Raw genomic sequence first — 22183 nt, 5'->3', positions numbered from 1 at the left:
TACTTTAGTTGAATGCAGGGTTGGGTAAAAGACCTTTTTATTGTTATAATCTCTATTATTATCTGCACTCTTGTCTCTTACGTAATTTTTCGACTGCTCATGCACTGTGTTATTTGTATTACAGCTCCTAAAACCCCTCCTCGAGAGACATATCTAGAGTACCTCTCCCTCCCAGCTCATGCTGTGCATTTATGACATCCTTTTCATGACGTAAGAGGGGATTGAAGGGACACGTGTAGTTTTCCTTAGGCTGTGTTTGTAACTGTAAAAAAACTAGACCCTGTTTGTTTTTCCTTCTCTTGTTGAAATACTGCAAGGCCATTTTATGTTTGAAAGATGTGTGTTCTTATCTTGTTGTGAAGTGAATTCAATTGTTTTCATAATCGTATTTGCAAGAAGCTTTAGATAAGAAAAAGGCTCTGCTGACCAAAGCACCTTTAAACTTTGGCCTTTAGATAGTAAGATGCTTGTTATTTCTTTAAAGTTTCATGTGACCTGTGTCCATATATGGTTTGTATTTACGTCATATGCTGACAACACTGATTCATGTAAAATGATATAAAAAGGGTTACAGAACATTCAATAAACTGGACACGTTTGGGAGATTTTCTTGTCTCTAAGATATTGTCCCCAGATGCATCTGTCTTGCTAATGACAGAGAGAGAGAGTGTGGGGCAGTAATTGGGACCTAATCTTTTCATGGACGATGTAGTCATTTTCTCCAATTCCTGGGACGACCATATGAGGCACTTAACGGGAAGTTTTGGAAGCACTACAGAGGGCAGGCTTCACGGGTGAATCTGAAGAAATGTGTTTTTGGGCAGAAGGAAGTGAAATATTTAGGCTATGTGGTGGGGAATGGCCATGTACGCCCTCTAGTGGACAAAGTACAATGTATACGAGACTTTCCTCTCCCTGAATCCAAAAGGCAGCTAAGGGGGTTCCTAGGTCTTGTAGGGTACAGCACCTTTGGCTTTCCTGCTTAAAAAGAACCCCTTTTATTCCTCACCAAACTGTGAAAGCAAAGAAAGAACATGAAAAAATGAAAATATTACATACATTACTTCATTTCTCAAAGCTTAAAAATAGAAAAACCAGATACAGACCTTAACATGCATTTTCCCTCATTGCAAAATAGAATTGTGCAGCTGCACAAAGCTGACCTCATTGTGAGATCAATGTGCATCTGCAAGGTAGAATGCCACAATTAAAAGATGTGCTGGGTGTTGAACTCACAACCTTTGGAAAATCAGCACAGGATTTTAACACATTGAGCTACACCACCTTCCACTCCAGTTTCTCTGACTCCCTTTCATATCATAGCTTACTGACCTGCCTATATATCATCTGCTTAGGAATGATATCACAGTCACCACAAAGAAAGCATTTCTGGCTCACCAAGTCAATGCACCTTGTTCCACCTTCTCAAGTTCACTGGTTCAAATCTCACCCTCACCTTCACTCATTTTAACAGCTTCCTAAACTCTCATAGGAGTGTATATATGGTGGACTTTGCTGTTTTTCAACAGCATTGTGGAATTTGCAGGCACATTTATTTAGATCGTGCCAAGGCTAGGGCATCCTAAGCTTTCATGGTAAGAAACCTCTCCACTGACTGAAAGAAGCAATTTGTGTTTCACCAAGTTAAAGCGCCTTGTTGCATCTTGTCTATCCTCTCCAGTTCACCGGTTCAAATCCCACCCTCACCTTCACTCATTTTAACAGCATCCTAACAGCTCTTATAAATGGTGGTCTTTGCTGTTTTTCATCAGCATTCTGCAGTTTACAGGCACAGGTGCATCAGATACATTCATCTGCTCTCAACTACAAGCCATTGTGTAAGAATGTATTTCTTTTTATGCAATATCCGCACAGGGCAACAGGTATAAGTTTACTAAAACTTCAGAGGGCTTGGACAGGTGTTGAAGGAAGATACATGTTTTGAGATGTATCCTAGAGACATTACTATTGGTAAATTCAGCTTGGCTTCAGAATTGCAGGTGTGGTTTCATGCCTGAAGAGTGTATGTTGGGGTGGGGGAGGGGGTTTAGGATGAGAGAACAGGCTGCTTTAGACATTTGAGAATTGCTGCAGATTATTTTAAAGCTCAACCCAAATATGTTTAAGCAAAGGAATGGCCAAAGAGTTGAAGGTTTTCTGGTAGAAAAATGAATATAAAATATTTGCTAACCGCACTCAAGACTTGAACCCCTGATGTAAGGAAGATAAAAGCAGTGCCTTAAGGCATAGAGCTATAGAGGGAACTTCGTTTAGAATTTGGTAACAGAGCCTCTACAGACTAAGCAGATGACAAATGGCTTCTTGTCAAAGCTTTGAGAAGTGAAGGAAATGATTAAAAGTCAGTACAGGTATGTTTGCCCAAACCACACCCAAAGCATGCCCAATCAGATTTGAAAGTTTTCTGGCAGGAAGTCCTAACAGTGCCTATGACATCAGACACTACTTAGGCGTGCTTAGTATAAGAAGGTCCATTGAAGCAGCATTTTCTCTTTTAGGACTCCTATTCTGTGTTATTTCTAATGCTGATTTCTGAGACCTTACCTTTCTTGATTATCTTTTAACCTTTTCTTTCCTATATCTGCCACAACTCTCTCCATTCCACAGGACCAATAGCAGCTATAGTAATTTGCAATTTTGATGTCTTTCTAACCTTTTTCATCTTTCCAGGTGAATATGCTGCACCTATGCATGGAACTCCTTGCTAGCAGCTCAGATACCAAATCCAGGTGAGAATGATATATTGCTAGCTACTTTATTAGATAAAAGCTCAGGCAGAACTGATTTCTTCTTTTGGATTCCCATTCTGTGTTATTGCTTATGGTGATTCTCCATTAACTTTTTGTTCCCCTGATATATGCCACAACTCTCTCCATTCCACAGGGTCATGAGCAGGTCTGAGAATTATTGATGATAAAATTTGGTTCCAGGTGTGTTGACTGAAAAAATACCCATGCTGTTTGAAACTTTGGTGCCAGGAAAATGGATATGCAAGTTACATGAATTTGTGGAACCTATAGCAGTGCTTTTCCTCTTATAACTAAAAGGTAACTCTTTTTAGAGTGATAATTGTTAGGCATCCTTATTATAAAAAGGAAACAGTGTTTGTGCTTCTGTTCATTCTAGCTGTTATTTTGAGTGTGCTGTGACATATTCTCTCACAAGTTCTGCTTTTTATTTTTGTCACAGATGTCTTTCTAACATTTTCCCACTTTTCTCCTGATTTCAGGTTCCCAGAGTGGTTAATGACTCCCCTTGTGTTTCCCAGAGGCCAGAGCAGGTCTGTTCAAACTGGGTTCAGCACACCAGCTTGCACCTGACCAAAGAGCCAGCAGCTCAAATACCAAAACAGAAAGAATAGGTGAGAATTATGTACTGCAACCTTTGTTTGCCCTTGTGATGAATTATATACATTTTCACAATACTAACATGTTTCACACTTTTTTCCTTCAGATGGGTGTAGTTATTGATGATTTTCTGAGAGAACAGTAAATTGGTGAGTTTTAGGCTCTCTTTTACAAAGGGGTGCTAAATCAACACATGCGCTAACTGTTAATGCGTCCATAGGATAACATGCACGTGTTAACATTTACCACATGCTTAAAGCGGTGCTGTTTAGGGCGCCGTTAGCATGTGCTAAATGTTAATGCTTGCATGTTATCCTATGGATGCATTAGCGTTAACGCATGCGTTGATTTAGCACACCTCTGTAAAAGAGAGCCTAAAACTCACCAATAAACTCTTAATTTGTCTCAATCCATCTTCCTTTTTCTACAGCCTGCCTTCTCCTACCAGGAGCAGATTATGGGACCTTCACAATTCTACCACAGTAACAACTTGGACCTAGGAGTGGCTTACTCTGCATACCTGTCATCCATCTCATCAGACTGCAGTTGCCTGATATTACATTTGCATTCTGCTTTCCTAGACTGCAATAAAAATCTTAAACCATTTTTTGCCTTGTGCTTATTTACATAAAGTAGCAGCCGGGCATTAGTGTTTCCTTAATAAGCACCACTTCAGCTACTTTGTCACATTGACCTTTGTCTTATTTTGTGTTCCACGAGGCCCAGGCTGCAAAGGAGAGAAGTGGGGAGGCCCTTAGGGGGTGGCAAACAGCGTAGCTGACATGCCTCCTGCCTCACAGCCTGCAACCAGCATATTTGAGAAAATGAGATTATGAGAGCTGGAGAGGCTGAATAAGGTGCAATGAGGTGCCTTAACTTGGTGAGCCAGAAATGGCTTCTATCGGTCAGAGAAGTTTCCTACCCTGACAACTTAAGATATGCTTAACTGTAGCCATTACGGTGTGCTTCTGGCGCTCCACTATGGAGCCGCAAGCACGCTGTAGCTACTGCAGTAACAACGCCTAAATGGAACAGTATAATCAAACCTGAATTCCTATGATTTTACGGCTCATTGTGTAGCACAGCGGTTAGAATGAAGGTTGGCCTGTTTGCCTGGTGTAGGTTTGACTCCCTCATATACTTCAGCTGACACAATACTCATTTTAATAAAAATTACAAGCTACAAACCAATCAAATCTAATTTTCATCTCAAACAGCCCAACATTAGCAATACTAAAAGCAATCAATTCCAAAAGTGGAGTTTGCATTTGATAAAAACAGTGGTATCTGACTCCATATCACATTTATTCAGCCATACTTGAGATTCTGGCTTTTGGGCCAATGAAACCAGTGCTTTAAGCTATTGAGCTAACAGTCTTTTGTCTCAGCTAACTGTGATCACTAAGCTATGATATGACAGGGGAGTCAGAAAAATTGAAATGGAAGGTGGTGTAGCTAAATGAGTAAAAGCTCTGTGATTTTGCAGAGGTTGTGGATTCAACTCCCAGCCGTCTTTTACTTGTGGCATTGTACCTTGCAGATGCAGACAGTGCAAGGCCAGCCGAAGGTAGACTGTAGGAGCTGTGCCTAGTCCTGAGCACATGGTAGCAGAGTTCTGAGCACATGGCAGAACAGTGAGCGGAGAGTGTGCTAGCAGGAAGAAGCAGAGAGAGGAGCAGAGAAGGCGGGGCTAGCAGGGGAAGAGGCGAGAGCTAACTCCGCCTACCCCTGACATCACCAGCCAAACTCCCCCCATAAAAGGGGACGAGCCAACGGCGCGCAGCCGTTCGGCGCGCGGCGAAGGCGAGCGGCAAAGGCGCTCGCCTTAGCGAGAGCGCCTTTGCGAAGAGCCTTAAGAAGAGCCAAACTACATAAGACAACGATACCTTAGGGCAACAAGCGGCCTCTCAAACACACTATCCCTTCACCCTAATCGTACAGGCTCTCATACTAACTCACAGACAGCAACCCTCTCAGACATCTCAAACTCTCAGTCTCTCAGACACCCTTATCTTTCAAGCACTAGATACCCCAATCTTCCAACTCTCAGACACCCTAACTTTCAAAATCTCACACCTGCTCACAGACAGATTTTTCTAATTTTCCTAATTCTCTTCCTTACTGACAGGCAGACCTCAAGTACAACTCAGCAATGGCAGGGAGGACAAGAAGCGCGAAGTCTACAATCAAGACCAGTATTCCAGTCGCTATGGGGATCCAGGAAGTGACCACGGACTGCGTGCAGAAGGAGGAAGACCCAGGACGGTGGACAGAGGTCTCTGTGCAGACCGAGACCATCCCCCAGCGCTACACTACAGTCTCTACACAGACAGAGGAGGCTGCGCAGCTGGATGGAGATCTCATGCAGGAACTAAGGAGCCTCAGGGAGGAGGTGATACGCCTGAGAAGCATCCGAGAGGACGAGGCCTACATCGACGGAGTCGTCCAGGAGCTGTCCCAAATCACCGAGCAGGCCCATGACAAGTCCATCCTCGAGACAAATCATCAGCTTTGAAACCAACAATTGGGATACAGGAAATGGCTAGCGGCACTGACTCCTGGCAGCTGGTGACCTCCTCCACGGGCAAACATAGGAGACCCCCCCCCCTTTTTTTCAATCTCTTCATCTTCTCCTTCTTCTTACAAACAGGGCAGCTATACATCAACCCCTCAACTCGCCCTGCGGAACAGATTCCAGATTCTTCAGGAAGGAACTGCCGATGAGGAACAGGAGCAGGAACAGGAGCAGGCCCAACACACAGCTCCATCTCCAGGGACAACTGACCGGCTCCCCCCAAAGAAGCACAGAGTAATAGTCATCGGGGATTCCATGCTGAGGGGCACCGAGGGACCAATTTGCAGACCGGATATGCAATCTAGGGAGGTCTGCTGTCTGCCTGGAGCCAGGATACGAGATGTCACCGCCAGTCTGGATAGACTATTCACGCCCCGAGACCACTTTCCTATGCTTCTTGTCCACATAGGAACCAACGACACTGCCAGGAACACACTGGAGACCATCACCAGAGACTTTGGAGCACTGGGTGAGAGGCTGAAGCGGACAGGAGCGCAGGTGGTTTTCTCATCAATCCTCCCAGTTAGAGGCAAGGGAAGAGCCAGAGATGAACGTATCCTGAGGACGAACGAGTGGCTACAGGGATGGTGCCGGGATATGAACTTCGGATTCCTAAACCATGGGGAAGCACTACAAGGACTTCAGGGACCAGACGGACTCCATCTGACCAGTAGGGGTAAGAACGTCTTCGGACACCGACTAGCCCGCCTGCTTCACAGGGCTTTAAACTAAGTAAGTCGGGGGAGGGTACCCATTCACATATTAGTGCAGAAAAGAATTATCCTGATGAGGTGAGTCGAAACTCCGCTTCCATGTCCAAGGTAAGTACCCACATTGCAAACAGTTCTTTGGGAGTCACACCGACTCGGGTAGGATACGCCTCACAGGGTCTTAGCAAACACAAGATATGGAGGGCCATGTATGTCAATGCACACAGTTTAGGTAACAAAATTCTAGAATTGGAGGCTGAAATAAGGAATGCCGACCTAGATGTGGTGGCAATATCTGAAACTTGGTTCACGGACTCACATGGGTGGGATATGGCTATACCGGGCTACAATCTACTTCGTCAGGACAGAGAGGGCAGGTTAGGAGGGGGGGTAGCTCTATACATTAAAGAGGACATCAAAACCACCAGGATCACAGATGTCAAGTACACCGGGAAGTCCCTCTGGGTAAACCTGGCAAGAGGCAGAGAAAAATGCCTGTATCTAGGTGTGGTATACAGACCCCCAAGACAACTGGAAGACATGGACGCAGAATTAATTGAAGACATAGAGAATATCACTCTACGAGGAGAAGCTGTACTGCTAGGGGACTTCAATATGCCTGATGCAGACTGGAACTCATTTTCAGCGACAACCAGCGGTAGCAGGAGGCTCTTAACCTCCATAAAGGGAGCACGTCTCAAACAAATGGTAACGGAGCCCACTAGGGCCCAGGCGATCCTCGACCTGGTACTCAGCAACGGGGAAAGTGTCTCAGAGGTCTCAGTAGGAGATACGCTAGCCTCCAGCGACCACAACATAGTATGGTTCAACCTTAGGAAAGGCTTCCCTAGATCAAACACGAAAACAAAGGTACTCAATTTCCGGGGCACAGACTTCGCACGCATGGGAGATTTCATCCATCGGACGCTGCAGGACCAAGCGGAGACCGATGATGTATAAGCTAAGTGGTTAACACTGAAATCAACCATACATGAAGCAACTAGCCGCTTCATAAAATCAGTAAATAAACGACAAAGAAACAATAAACCCCAATGGTTCACCGCGGAGATCTCGCACCTCATTAAGGAGAAGAAAAAAGCGTTTCTCTCCTACAAGCGCATGGAGAAAAGAGAGGCAAAAGTAGAATATAGGACCAGGTCTACAGCGGTCAAAATGGCAGTTAGGGAGGCAAAACTTCGAGTGGAAGAAATTCTGGCAAAAAACATTAAAAAGGGGGACAAATCCTTCTTCAGGTATATTAGTGACAGAAAAAGGAATACAAGCGGGATAGTACGCCTTAGAAGACCGGACGGAAGTTACGTGGAAGCAGATTCCGATAAAGCTGAACTACTGAATGAATACTTCTGCTCAGTCTTTACCTGTGAGGCACCGGGAAACGGTCCGCAGTTGAAGGCAACACAAAGCACAGAAGACCCGTTTCAGAATTTTGAGTTCACACCAGGTGAAGTTTACAGTGAACTGGCAAGACTCAAGGTGAACAAAGCCATGGGACCAGACAATTTGCACCCAAGAGTGCTCAGAGAATTGAGCGATGTCCTGGCGAAACCGTTGGCTGAGCTATTCAATCTCTCCCTAAGTAAGGGGAAAGTTCCCCTGGACTGGAAATTAGCTAATGTCGTTCCTCTGCATAAAAAGGGTTGCAAGGCAGAGGCTGCGAATTATAGACCGGTGAGTCTCACATCAATAGTGTGCAAACTCATGGAAACACTAATTAAAAGCAACTTGGACACGATCTTGAATGAAGGGAATCTTCGGGATCCCAGTCAGCATGGATTCACAAAGGGTAGGTCCTGCCAATCCAATCTCATCAGCTTCTTTGACTGGGTAACAAGAAAGTTGGACTTGGGAGAGTCTTTGGACGTCGTGTATCTGGACTTCAGTAAAGCTTTTGACAGTGTCCCACACCGCAGGCTGCTAAGCAAGATGGAATCGATGGGGTTAGGAGAGACACTAACTGCATGGGTCAATGATTGGCTGAGTGGCAGACTTCAGAGGGTGGAGGTTAATGGTACCCTCTCTAAAAACATCGGAGGTGACCAGTGGAGTGCTGCAGGGCTCGGTCCTGGGTCCACTCCTTTTCAACATATTCATAGGGGATCTGACTCAAGGGTTTCAAGGTAAAATAGCACTATTCGCCGATGACGCCAAACTATGTAATATAGTAAGTGAATGCAGTTTACAAAATTATATGGCGCAGGACCTGCTTACATTGGAAAGTTGGTCTTCAACCTGGCAGCTAGGCTTCAATGCTAAGAAATGTAAGGTCATGCACCTCGGAAGCGGAAATCCATGCAGGACGTACTTCTTGAACGGAGAAACTTTAACTAGGACTTCAGCAGAACGAGATTTAGGAGTAATCATCAGTGCAGACATGAAAACTGCCAATCAAGTGGAGAAGGCTTCATCTAAGGCAAAGCAGATATTGGGTTGTATCAATAGAAGTTTCGTCAGCCGAAAGCCTGAAGTCATAATGCCGTTGTACAGGGCCATGGTGAGACCTCATCTGGAGTACTGTGTGCAATTCTGGAGGCCACATTACAGTAAAGATGTGCGCAGAATTGAATCGGTTCAACGGACGGCCACCAGGATGATCTCGGAGCTCAAGGGTCTCTCGTACAAAGAGAGACTGAACAAATTGCAGCTCTACACTCTTGAGGAACGTAGGGAGAGGGGAGACATGATCAAAACATTTAAGTACCTCACGGGACGTGTCGAAGTGGAAGATGATATTTTCTTTCTCAAGGGACCCTCGGCCACAAGAGGGCACCCGCTCAAACTCAGGGGTGGAAAATTTCATGGCGACACCAGAAAGTATTTCTTCACAGAGAGAGTGGTTGATCATTGGAACAAGCTTCCAGTGCAGGTGATCGAGGCAGACAGCGTGCCAGACTTTAAGAATAAATGGGATACCCATGTGGGATCCCTACGAGGGTCAAGATAAGGAAATTGGGTCATTAGGGCATAGACAGGGGGTGGGTAAGCAGAGTGGGCAGACTTGATGGGCTGTAGCCCTTTTCTGCCGTCATCTTCTATGTTTCTATCTATGTTTCTATGCACCTTGATGATCTCACAATGAGGTCAGCATTGTGCAGCTGCACACCTCCCTTTTCAATGAACTAGAAGCCACATTCAGGTCTGTTCTGTGTTTTATTGTTTTTAAGCTTTGCCAACTGAAGTTATGGGCTTTCTTGGCTTTGAAGAATGAGCTGATTGGAGCAAAGTTTAGTGAGAAAGGAGGAGTTATTTGGAGTTTGAAACCTAAAGCTGTGATTTTCATGTGCTGTAATTAGCTAATAACATTGCTTCTTTAGGCAGTTTTAAATTCAATATGCTTGTATGGATGTGTCCTGTTTATGTGCTGGGTGAATAACAAAATAAAATGCATCAACTGTATTTAGAAGATCACTTTGGAAACGTCCAAAATCTGCCTAAACCCCATTCAGAGAAACGTCTATTTAAAGCCCAAACAAAGCTCAACAGATAACCTAGAGAAGTACCTATATAGCATCTATCCTAATGTTTTTCTGAAGCCCAAACCACGTCTATCTAAAGCCAAAAACAATGTTTAAACAGCTATGCTTCAAGGAGCTCATTTTACAGTTGTTATACAGTTTCCTATGTAGCACAGAGGTTAAACTTACACCCTTTTACACTGATGTTCACAGTTCAACTCCTAGTCAGTCAATACTTCTCACTGGAAATGAAATATTATAAATATCCTTTTAAAGATGGCATACTGTGTTACTTTTTTTGTTTTTATTATGTTAAAGCTTATAATCCTGATATAATGAAGAAAAAGAATATGACAAGGCAGTAAGATCAAGCTTGTGTTGTCTCCTGGCATCTATCCTAGAATTAACTGCCTACACGGAACAGTATAATATAACCAGAATTGCTATTCTTGTATGGCTCGTTGTCTAGAACAGCGGATTAGAATGAACATAAGAATTGCCCCTGCCGGGTCAGACCAGGGGTCCATCGTGCCCAGCAGTCCGCTCCCGCGGCGGCTCCCCCAGGTCCATGACCTGTAAGTGCTTCTTACCTAAGATGTTTATACCCTATTCATTTAATGTCCTGTAAGTAACCCTCTATCTGTACCCTGCTATCCTCTTCTCTTTCATGAAGTCATCCAGTCCCTTTTTGAACCCCAATAATGTACTCTGCCTATCACCTCTCCTGGAAGTGCATTACAGGTGTCCACCACCCTCTGAGTGAAGAAGAACCTCCTAGCATTCATTTTGAATCTGTCTCCTCTCAATTTTTCTGGATGACCTCTTGTTTTTGTTGACCCCGCTAGTCTGAAGAATCTGTCCCTCTCCACCTTCTCTATGCCCTTCATGATTTTATAAGTCTCTATCATGTTCCCTCTAAGTCTCCGCTTTTCCAGGGTAAAGAGCCCCAGCTTGTCCAACCTTTCGGCATATGAAAGGTTCTCCATGCCCTTTATCATCCTTGTTGCTCTCCTCTGGACCCTCTCGAGTATCGCTATATCCTTCTTAAGGCATGGCGACCAGAATTGAACGCAGTACTCCAGATGCGGGTGCACCATCGCTCGATATAGTGGCAGGATAACTTCCTTCGTTCTGGTAGTGATACCTTTTTTGATAATGCCTAACATTCTGTTTGCTTTCTTTGAGGCCGCTACACATTGCGCAGCCGGCTTCATTGTTTTATCCACCAATACCCCCAGGTCTTTTCTAGATTGCCTTCCCCATTACCCTCCCTCCTATTGTATAGCTATACATGGGGTTTCCTTTCCCTATGTGCAAGACCTTACATTTCTCTACATTGAAGCTCATCTGCCATCTATTTGCCCACTCACTCAGTTTGTTCAGGTCCCTCTGTAGTTCTTTGCATTCCTCAACAGTTCTGACCCTGCTGGAGAGTTTTGTGTTGTCCACGAATTTGATAACTTCACACTTTGTCCCTGTTTCCAGGTCATTGATGAATATATTGAACAGCAGTGGACCCATGTCACATTTTTTCAAGATACACTCTGATGTTCCCAGTTCAAGTCCCACTGAAAATAATATATTATAAATATCCTTTTAAAGATGGTATATTGTGTTTATATTATGTTAAAGCTTACAATCCTGAAATAATGGAACAGAATCGGTAAAAAACACAATAAAAAAAGTTTATACAAAAAAAAAAACACATTTTTACATAAGAACATAAGAACATAAGAAGTTGCCTCCACTGGGTCAGACCGAGGTCCATCTCGCCCAGCGGTCCGCTCCCGCGGCGGCCCATCAGGTCTGCGACCTGTGAAGTGGTTTCTGACCACTTTTATAACCTACCTCAAGTTCTATCTGTACCCCTCTATCCCTTTATCCTCCAGGAACCTATCCAAACCCTTCTTGAACCCCTGTACAGAGTTCTGGCCTATCACTTCCTCCGGAAGCGCGTTCCATGTGTCCACCACCCTCTGCGTAAAAAAGAATTTTCTAGCATTTGTTCTAAACCTGTCCCCTTTCAATTTCTCCGAGTGACCCCTAGTGCTTGTGGCTCCCCTCAGTTTGAAGAATCTGTCCTTATTTACTCTCTCTATGCCCTTAAGGATTTTGAAGGTTTCTATCATGTCCCCTCTAAGTCTCCTCTTCTCCAGGGAGAACAGCCCCAGCATTTTTAACCTGTCAGCGTATGGAAAATTTTCCATACCTTTTATCAGCTTAGTCGCCCTCCTCTGCACTCCCTCGAGTACCGCCATGTCCTTCTTGAGGTACGGCGACCAGTATTGAACACAGTACTCCAGGTGCGGGCGCACCATTGCGCGATACAGCGGCATGATGACTTCCTTCGTCCGGGTTGTGATACCCTTTTTGATGATGCCCAGCATTCTGTTTGCTTTCTTTGAGGCTGTCGCACATTGCGCCGATGGTTTCAGTGATGAGTCGACCATCACCCCCAAGTCCCTTTCCAGGTTACTCACCCCTAGCAGTGTTCCCCCCATTTTGTAGTTGAACATCGGGTTCTTTTTCCCTACATGCATGACCTTGCATTTCTCCACGTTAAAACTCATTTGCCACTTTTTTGCCCAGTCTTCCAGTCTCGTTAGGTCCTTTTGTAGGTCTTCACAGTCTTCCATGTTTCTAACCCTGCTGCAGAGTTTGGTGTCATCAGCAAATTTGATAACCTCACATTTTGTCCCCGTTTCCAGATCGTTAATAAATATATTGAATAGTAGAGGTCCCAGCACCGACCCCTGCGGAACTCCGCTCGTGACCCATTGCCAATCTGAGTATTGGCCCTTGACTCCAACCCTCTGTTTCCTGCCCGCTAGCCAGTGTTTGATCCATCGGTAGATATCCCCTTGCACCCCGTGGTTCCACAGTTTTTTAAGTAGCCGTTCGTGTGGTACCTTGTCGAAGGCTTTTTGGAAGTCAAGGTAAATGATGTCTATGGATTCACCCTTATCCATCTGACTGTTTATTCCCTCAAAGAAGTACAGCAAGTTCGTGAGGCACGACCTTCCCTTGTAGAAGCCATGCTGGCTCGCCTTCAGTTGTCCATTGTTTTCTATGTGTTCGCAGATTGTGTCCTTTACCATTGCTTCCAGCATCTTTCCAGGAACCGAGGTCAAGCTCACAGGCCTGTAGTTTCCCGGGTCACCCCTTGATCCCTTCTTAAAGATGGGCGTGACATTTGCTATTTTCCAGTCCTCTGGGATCTCCCCAGTTTTTAGGGAGAGGTTACATATTTGGCGAAGTGTCTCTGCTATTTCGTTTCTCAGTTCTTTTAGTACCCTTGGGTGGATGCCGTCCGGGCCTGGTGATTTGTCGCTCTTTAGTCTGTCTATCTGTCTGAGGACATCCTCTTTGCTTACCTCTAGTTGTACCAGCCTTTCGTCGTGTTCTCCGTTTATAATCACCTCGGGTTCTGGGATATTGGATGTGTCCTCTCTGGTGAAGACTGACGAGAAGAATTTGTTTAACCTTTCAGCTATCTCTTTTTCCTCCTTTATCGCTCCTTTCCTGTCTCCGTCGTCCAGTGGTCCCACTTCCTCTCTGGCTGGTTGTTTCCCTTTCACATACCTGAAGAAGGGTTTGAAGTTTCTTGCTTCTCCTGCCAGTCTTTCCTCATATTCTCTCTTTGCCTTCCTGACCTCTCGATGACATTCTTTCTGGTGTCTTTTGTGCTCTTCCTGGTTTTCCTTTGTTGGATCCTTTTTCCATATAACTAAATACATTGTAGGGACGTTCATCTAGAAGTGAAAAAAAATATTTTTGGAGACGCGTATCCGATGCCTATCTCACGTCTAAGTAATGCAAAGCGTGAGTTGCACTCCACGGACGTCTAAACCACGCCTAAAGTTAGGCGCAGTTTGCAGAATCGGGGCCTAAGTGGCCGCATTACAGGATAAAGATCTTAGTACAAAACATGCTGAGCTCAATAATTCTGAAACGGGGGAGGGGGACTGCGCAAGCTGATTACTGCTAAAAACACTAAGGAGTAAATTCTCTATAGTGCGTCTAAACTTAGGCGTGCTTTAGACGTCCAGTAAGCGCAAGTACCAATTAGGGATACTTAGATGTATCTTAGACATCTGTATAGACGCCGAGCGCGAATTAGACGCGGCTTTCTGAAACGTCATCTAGACGTCTGTATATGGCCGTTCTTAGACGCCAGATAGACGTCCCTATGATTTATATATATATATATAAAGAAGTACTCTTTACTGATTTATTATCATTATTTCAGCACTGTAAGCTTTCACATAATTAACCCAAAGTATAGGATGATTAAAAGGATAATCAAAACACAGTATACCATTTTGTAAACTATATAGTTTTTGTAATATATTAGTTTTAGTGGGAGTTGATCTGGGAATATCAGTGAGTATATTGAAAAGGATGACATGCTAACCGCTGTGCTAGACAACGAACCATGCAATAATAGCTATTCTAATTTGATTATGCTACGCCTTATAGGTAGGGAATGGCAGTTAATTCTGCTAGGAGACAGAAAACATTGCTGTGTTGTATCTTTTTCCTTTATGATTTCAGAATTGTAGAGTTTACCATTAATACAAACTAAAAAAATATGTTATGTTTAAAAGGAGAACTAGAAGATGAAACGTACCGAGTGGGTATTGAACTTAAATTATCAGTATGGAAGGTGGGAAACTGTAGATGTATGCTACAGAGAAATTTGTACAGTAATGTTATACTCACCTCCTATTAGAAGTGGAAAGGATAGGACTTTGCACACCATATAGGCTTCTGATAAACCTAGTTTAAGTTCCAGAAAGACTGGCAGGAAAGGCACCCTAAGTCATCCAATGAGCTTTCTCTGGATTTCCCAGAGACATTATTTGAGAGATGATAGTTTAGAAGTGATATCTTGCTCTAAATAACACTCTCCTGGTCTTAAAACATTGCTACAATCAGCTCATTCTTCAGACCAAAGGTAAATCCCATAACTTACACTGGCCCAACTTCAAAAAAAGAATAAAAACACAGATCAGACCTGAATGTGGCTTCTAGTTCATAGGAAGTAGCCAGCAGCACAATGCTGACCTCATGGTAACATCGTCAAGGTGCACCTGGAAGGTAGATATGCCACAAGTAAAAGACAAGCTGGGAGTTGAACCCACAACCTCCGGAAGATCGATACAGCGCTTTTACTCACTGAGCTACAGCACCTTTTACTCCAGTGTCTCTGGCTCCCCTGTCATAGCATACCTTAGTGATGTGCTAAGGTATAATCTGCTTAGCTATCATCTCAGAGTTAGTTGAGACAAAAGACTCAATGGTTTAAAGCACTGCAGTCACGGACGCAAAGCCCATGTTCTTAAGTATGGTTCAATAAATTTAACACAGAGTCAAATTATGCTCTTTTTTTATCAAACGCAAGCTCAACTTTGTAATGTATTGTCTGTAGTATTGCTAATGTGTTTGAGATGAAAATGAGATGCGATAGGTCTGTATCCTATATAATAAAACCCTAGCTGCACATGCGCACTTACCTGCGTGCTTCCGTGATCTCTGATCTGTGATCAGTAGGTCCGTGGCCAGCAGGAGTGCAGATGCGGCGGCCAGGCAACTCGGAGACACATGACACAGCCGGCGACTCCCCCCCTCCCGCCCTCACTCATCACCAAAACCATCACCGCCAAAGCCTCCTCCTTCTGCCCAGCCGGAAGGAGGGCTCTGAGCCGCTGAAGACTGTCTCTGATCAGCTTACAAGGTCCCTAAAAAATGAACTTTTTCAACTGAGGCGCGAGGCTGAGGTGACCTTTCTCCCCCGGCTCACTAAGGTTCCGTCTTGAGAAATTCAAATGCGTTGTTGAAAAAGCAAGTGACCGGAGGACGCTGGGAGAGAAGTTGAGCGGCCTGACAAAATGACATTGAGGCAGTCTGACTCTGAAGAGAACAGTGATTTGTCCTGCGTTTTCAGTGATGATGAGGTCATTAAAAAGGATTTCATTTTCTGATTCTGTGCCCTAAAATCTGAAATGAAAGAGGTACCTATGGATGTTGAGGCTGCTTTGATAGAGATTTGCCAAGAATTGAGTGAGATTGGCAGGACAGCTGAGCAGGTGGAGAATTGTGTGGATTTAGTGGAACACCTATCTGACTACTGTTTCCCAACATCAAAAGGACTAGCAATCAGGGAAAGAGACAGATAGATAGAAAGGGAGACAGAAAGAAAAGAAGAAAGACACAGGGGCAGGGAGAGACACAGAAAGACAGACAAAGGGGGCCAGGGAGAGAGACAGACAGAAAGAAAAACAGCAGGAGGGAAAGACAGACAGACATATAATTCTAGAACCCAGCGAGGGCTTCTTTTAGCCGAGGCGTCTGCTGCTTTTGCCGTTGGGTGAGAGCCGTCACTTGCTTGGTTTAGAAAAGTATGCAAGGCTGACAGGCATGCCCATTTCTGCCTTAAAATATCAGCATGAGAATAAGTGGCCACTTCATAACACTTTGGGGAGAGGCTTCTGTTTTGGGTGTGGGGGAGGGAAGTGGAGGAATGCCAAACTTATATAGTGGACTATATAGTGGACTTTGCTGGGGTTAGGGTTAGGGTTGGTGCTGTAGCTCAGTGAGTAAAAGCGCTGTACCAATCATCCGGAGGTTGTGAGTTCAATTCCCGGCTTGTCTTTTACTTGTGGCATATCTACCTTCCAGGTGCACCTTGATGATGCTTTCCACCTCTTATAGGAGTTGATTATAGTGGACTTTGCTGGGGTTAGGGTTAGGGTTGGTGCTGTAGCTCAGTGAGTAAAAGCGCTGTACCAATCATCCGGAGATTGTGAGTTCAATTCCCGGCTTGTCTTTTACTTGTGGCATATCTACCTTCCAGGTGCACCTTGATGATGCTTTCCACCTCTTATAGGAGTTGATTATAACATTAGGGTTAGGGCTAGGGTTTTTTATATATATAAAGTATATATATATATATATATATATATATATAAAGTATATATATATATATATATAGTGGACTTTGCTGGGGTTAGGGTTAGGGTTGGTGCTGTAGCTCAGTGAGTAAAAGCGCTGTACCAATCATCCGGAGGTTGTGAGTTCAATTCCCGGCTTGTCTTTTACTTGTGGCATATCTACCTTCCAGGTGCACCTTGATGAAGCTTTCCATGATGTATATATATATACCCCTTTGAAAGCTAATAGGTAGCTGTGAAAAAGAGGGATGGTGAAAGTGGGAGTTGAACCAGTGACCTTGAGAGGTTGGACCAGGCGCATTAACCTGGTGAGCCAGAAATGCTTTCTTTGAGCTGAGTGTGACATAATAGCTAATGAGATGATACATAGGCAGGTCAGTCAAGTATGATATGAAAGGGCAGTGAGATGCACCTTAATAGAAGCTGGTGTAGCTCTATGGGTTAAAAGCCTGTGCTAGTCATACAGAGATTGTGAGTTCTACACCCAGCACATCTTTTTAATTGTGGCATACTACCTTGAAGGTGCGGCTTGATGATCTCACAATGAGGTCTGCTAGGAGTCAAAACGCTGCTGTTTTATATATATTTTCTTCATGATTTCAGAATGGTATACCTTAACATTATAAAAACTAAAGCATATGTCATATTTAAAAGGAGATATATAAGATGAGTTGAACTCAAATTATCAGCATGGAAGTTTAGTTTTCATGCTACACAGAAAGTTCTACAATAATGTTATAATCAACTCCTATAAGAGGTGGAAAGCATCATCGAGGTGGAAAGCATCATCAAGGTGCACCTAGAAGGTAGATATGCCACAAGTAAAAGACAAGCTGGAAGTTGAACCCACAACCTCCGGAAGATCAGTACTTTTACTCACTGAGCTACAGCACCTTTTACTCCAGTGTCTCTGGCTCCCCTGTCATAGCATACCTTAGTGATGTGCTAAGGTATAATCTGCTTAGCTAGCTATCATCTCTCAGTTAGCTAACACAAAAGAGTGGTAGCTCAATGGTTTAAAGCGCTGCGTTCACTGACCCCAAACCCATATTCTCAAGTATGGTTGAATACATGTGACGTGGAGTCCAAAAGTACTGTTTTGATCAAACGTAAGCTCAACTTCTATAATGTTTTGTATCTGGTATTGCTAATGTGCTGTTTGAGATGAAAATGAGATGCGATTGGTCTGTATCTTGTAATTTGTATTCAAATGAGTATTGTGTCAGCTGAAGGAGTTGAGGGAGTCAAAACCGGACCATGTTCACACAATAATCTTTATTTATTGTGCTACTGAATGAATCTATTCCGTTTAGGCGTGTATACGGAAAAGAGACGTTCTTTGCGCTTAACGATCGGCGTCATCTATGCTGCAATAACGGCCTTACTGCAGATCTATAAGCACGCCTAGGGTTTGTTTTTTCAGCCAAGACTCCTGGAAAGAATTATCATCATTATCTCAGGAATGAATAATCACCAAAAGAAGAAATCAGTTTTGCCTGAGCTTTTCTCTAACAAAAGACACCTAAATAGCTACCCAAATATAATTCTCACCTAGATTTGTTCCTACAAAGATGAAAAAGGTTAGACAAACATCAAAATGATGTCATAGGCACCGTTTGGACTTCCCACCAGAAAACATTAAAATCTGAATGACCAAACACCTGACTTTTAATCAATTCCTTCCCTTCTCAAAGATTGTCCAATCCCTAGTCTTAGGTCTACTGGACTATTGCAATTCCCTCTATCTACCTTGTCCTGCCAACATGAAAAAACAACTTCAGACTATACAAAACACTGCCCTCAGACTGATCTACTCCCTGAGAAAATATGATCATATTACAACTGCCTTCCTAGACTCTCACTGGCTACCTATGCAAGCACGAATTCAATTCAAATTCTACTATTATTCAAAGCACTAAACGGCTCTGCCCCCCCCCCCCCTATCTAAACAACCGCCTAAACCAGATCCTCACCTCAAGACAAAGAAGAACTCCGAACCCTTTTGCCTTCCCTCCACTCAAGGGCACTCAGCGCAAAAAGATGTTTGATAACCTTCTGGCGACGCAAGCTGCAAAACTTAACCACTCCATCTCCAACCTGTTGACAGCAATGGGTGACTTCAAAACTTTTCGAAAATAAATCAAAACCCTACTTTTCAAAAAATTTATCCAGATATCTTAACCCAACCCTTCCCCCTCCTCCTAGATAAATTCTCCTCCAAAACCTCCACTTAAATAATCTCTTCCTCCCCAAAACACCAACCAAGTATTCAGATCCCTGAAATGTAACGTAATCTTATTTGTACTCTAACTGTAATCTATTTGTTATATCACACAGTAACGTACAGTCAATTTAATATACAATTTGCAAGTTCTTCCGGAATTAATCCAGGTACCTCTACTCCCTTGTAACCAAAAAAAAACAACAACCCAAAACTGTTGTAACTTCACTGGAAATGTCTAGTTAGCTCTTTTGTAATCCGCCTTGAACTGCAAGGTATAGACGGAATAGAAGTCCCTAATGTAATGTAATAGTACTAGAAGCCAGTTGTCATTTGCTTAGTCTGTAGAAGCTCTGTTACCAACTTCTAAATGAAGTTCCCTCTCTAGCTCTATGCCTTAAAGCACTGCATTTGTCTTCCATACGTCAGGGGTTCAGGTCTTGAGTGTGGTTAGCACATATTTGATATTCATTTTTCTACCAGAAAACCTTCAAACTCCTTAGCCATTCCTTTGCGTAATCATATTTGAGTTGATTTTTAAAATGATCTGCAACACTTCTCAGCAGCCTGTTCTCTGTCATCCTAAACCCCCCATCCCCCACTCCAACACACACTACTGCTGCCAAGCTGAATATACCAACCGGAATGTTTCTAGGATACATCTCAAAAACATGTACACCTTCCTACAATACCTGTCCATGCCCTCTGACGTTTTAGTAAACTCTTTTATCTGTTGCCCTGTGCGGATATTGCATAGCAGGAAATCCATTCCTACCACAATGGCTTGTAGCTGAGAGCAAATGAATGTATCTGATGCACAATGCTGATGAAAAACAATAAAGTCCACATACATACATACTCCTTTGAGAGCCAATAGGAAGCTGTGAAAAAGAGGGATGGTAAGGGTGGGAGTTGAACCGGCGAGCTTGAGATGTTGCACCAGGCACATTAACCTGGTGAGCCAGAAATGCTTTCTTTGAGCTGATTATGACATGATAGGTTTATACTGGTTTATGTTTCCTGTGTGGTTTTCTCGGATGTATAATCTAACAATGCAGCAGGCGAGGGTAATGTTATGCAACTGTAGCTAGATGAGGTGAGATGATATGCAATGTAAGCAGAAGGCTATGTGTGGAACGGAAGAGTAGTGAAACCCAGGTGTGTAAGAAGGAATATTTCCCTACAAACCACAAGATGGTCGATCCTCCCTAGTAATGGCATCTTCTTAATTATGCTATTTGCAGGCTCTGAGGTCATGTCATTGGACTGGTGAGCAACTGGTGAGACATGACAACCCCTAGTTCCTCCCCCCACACACACACACCTGTTTGCTACCCCACTTCTTACCTTTCCAACCTGGCCCTCAGACAAAGAACAATGTGATAAGAGTGATCAATTTACAGCGGTACCTAAGGAAACACTAATGCCTGTGTACTACTCAATGTATCTGACTGGGCCCTGCCATTCCTTTCGTAAGTAATCACAACATCCATAAATGGTTTAAGATTTTTATTGTAGAATATCATGTCATTTCATTGACACTCAAATGTACAATCCTTGCACAGTCCAGAAAAGCGGTGTGCAGTGTAACAGCATGCAACTGCAGTTTGCTGAGATGGATCATAGCTACACCGGTATACAGAGTAAGCCACTCCTAGGTCCAATTCAACTGCCAGACTACAGGAGGAAAGGGTACAAATGTCAGTGTGCTTTTAATTATTAAGGTTTCCTCACGGACCCCCCGGTAGGATAAGGCAGGTTGTAGGAAAAGGAAGATGGATTCAGAGATGCAGGATGTTCTTTCGGTGCACTGGAAGAAAGGGAAGTAAGGAGGTCAGAGAATAAAGGCCAGAGCTTTCTGCCATTGAAGCAAGGGAAATAAAAGTCGTCCTCCTTGTTACAGAGTCCATATGAGAACTAGGAACCTACACACACTGTTTGGAATGTTGAAGGTTAGTGGAGGTGAGTACAAGTATCAGAAATAGGTCACAGGATCCGCCCGTATCACAGGAACAGCTTCATGATGAGATGCTAGCCACAGGAGGAGGTCAGCTGGGCCCGAACACCTGCAAAGAGGGGAAGCATGTTAATACATTGGAGAAGTCTCCCACCTCAAACTGTCACAACACCTACAGTTACCCTATAGCTTCAGTTGAACTTGAAGTACCAGCATGGAGAAGGAGGGGGGTGCTATAGTTTTATGCTACACAAAAACTTGTAGACCAATACCATCATTAACTCCTACAAGATGTGGAAAGCTGAGCAGCATATAGGCTTCTGATAGTCGTAGTTCAAGATTTTAGCAGTATAGGTCATCCAATCAGCTTTCTCTGAGCTTCCACTATAGATGTCATTTATACCTAAAACTAAGGGGGGTGTTCAAACAACACATATGCTAACCTAACACCAGCATGTGTTGATTTACGAGTTGTTGTTGGTGGTAAAACAACAAAAAACCAAGAGGTCCTAAACTGCTAGCTCTTACCAGGCCATCAAGAAGCACATTACGATGCCCTTGTGTGGTGACAATGAAAGTCTTGGACATCCAACCTGCAACAAGAGTATGAAAGCTGTTAGCTATTTGACATGTGGGCAATTCATCATAAAGCCTGCTAATGGAATGATATACAGGAGCAACATAGTGAATGAGGCCAAAAACAAAGATAACTATATTCGATTCTCACTTATTAATCCACCTTTAATACTTGAGCTGCTACTAATAACTTCTTGCATTGGTGGTCAGGGACATCTGAGCTTTAACTGCTGCCTAGAGAAAGAGGCGTGATCACATTCAGTCACATAAGACAGAGACAGACAGAGAGAGAGAGGCTCTTTGGGGTTCACATAAATATACTCACCATTAGCCCAAGAAATGGGCTCTTATTA

This window comes from Geotrypetes seraphini, chromosome 5, assembly GCF_902459505.1.
Source record: "Geotrypetes seraphini chromosome 5, aGeoSer1.1, whole genome shotgun sequence".
Taxonomy (NCBI): Eukaryota; Metazoa; Chordata; class Amphibia; order Gymnophiona; family Dermophiidae; genus Geotrypetes; species Geotrypetes seraphini.
This window is presented reverse-complemented; position numbering follows the sequence as displayed.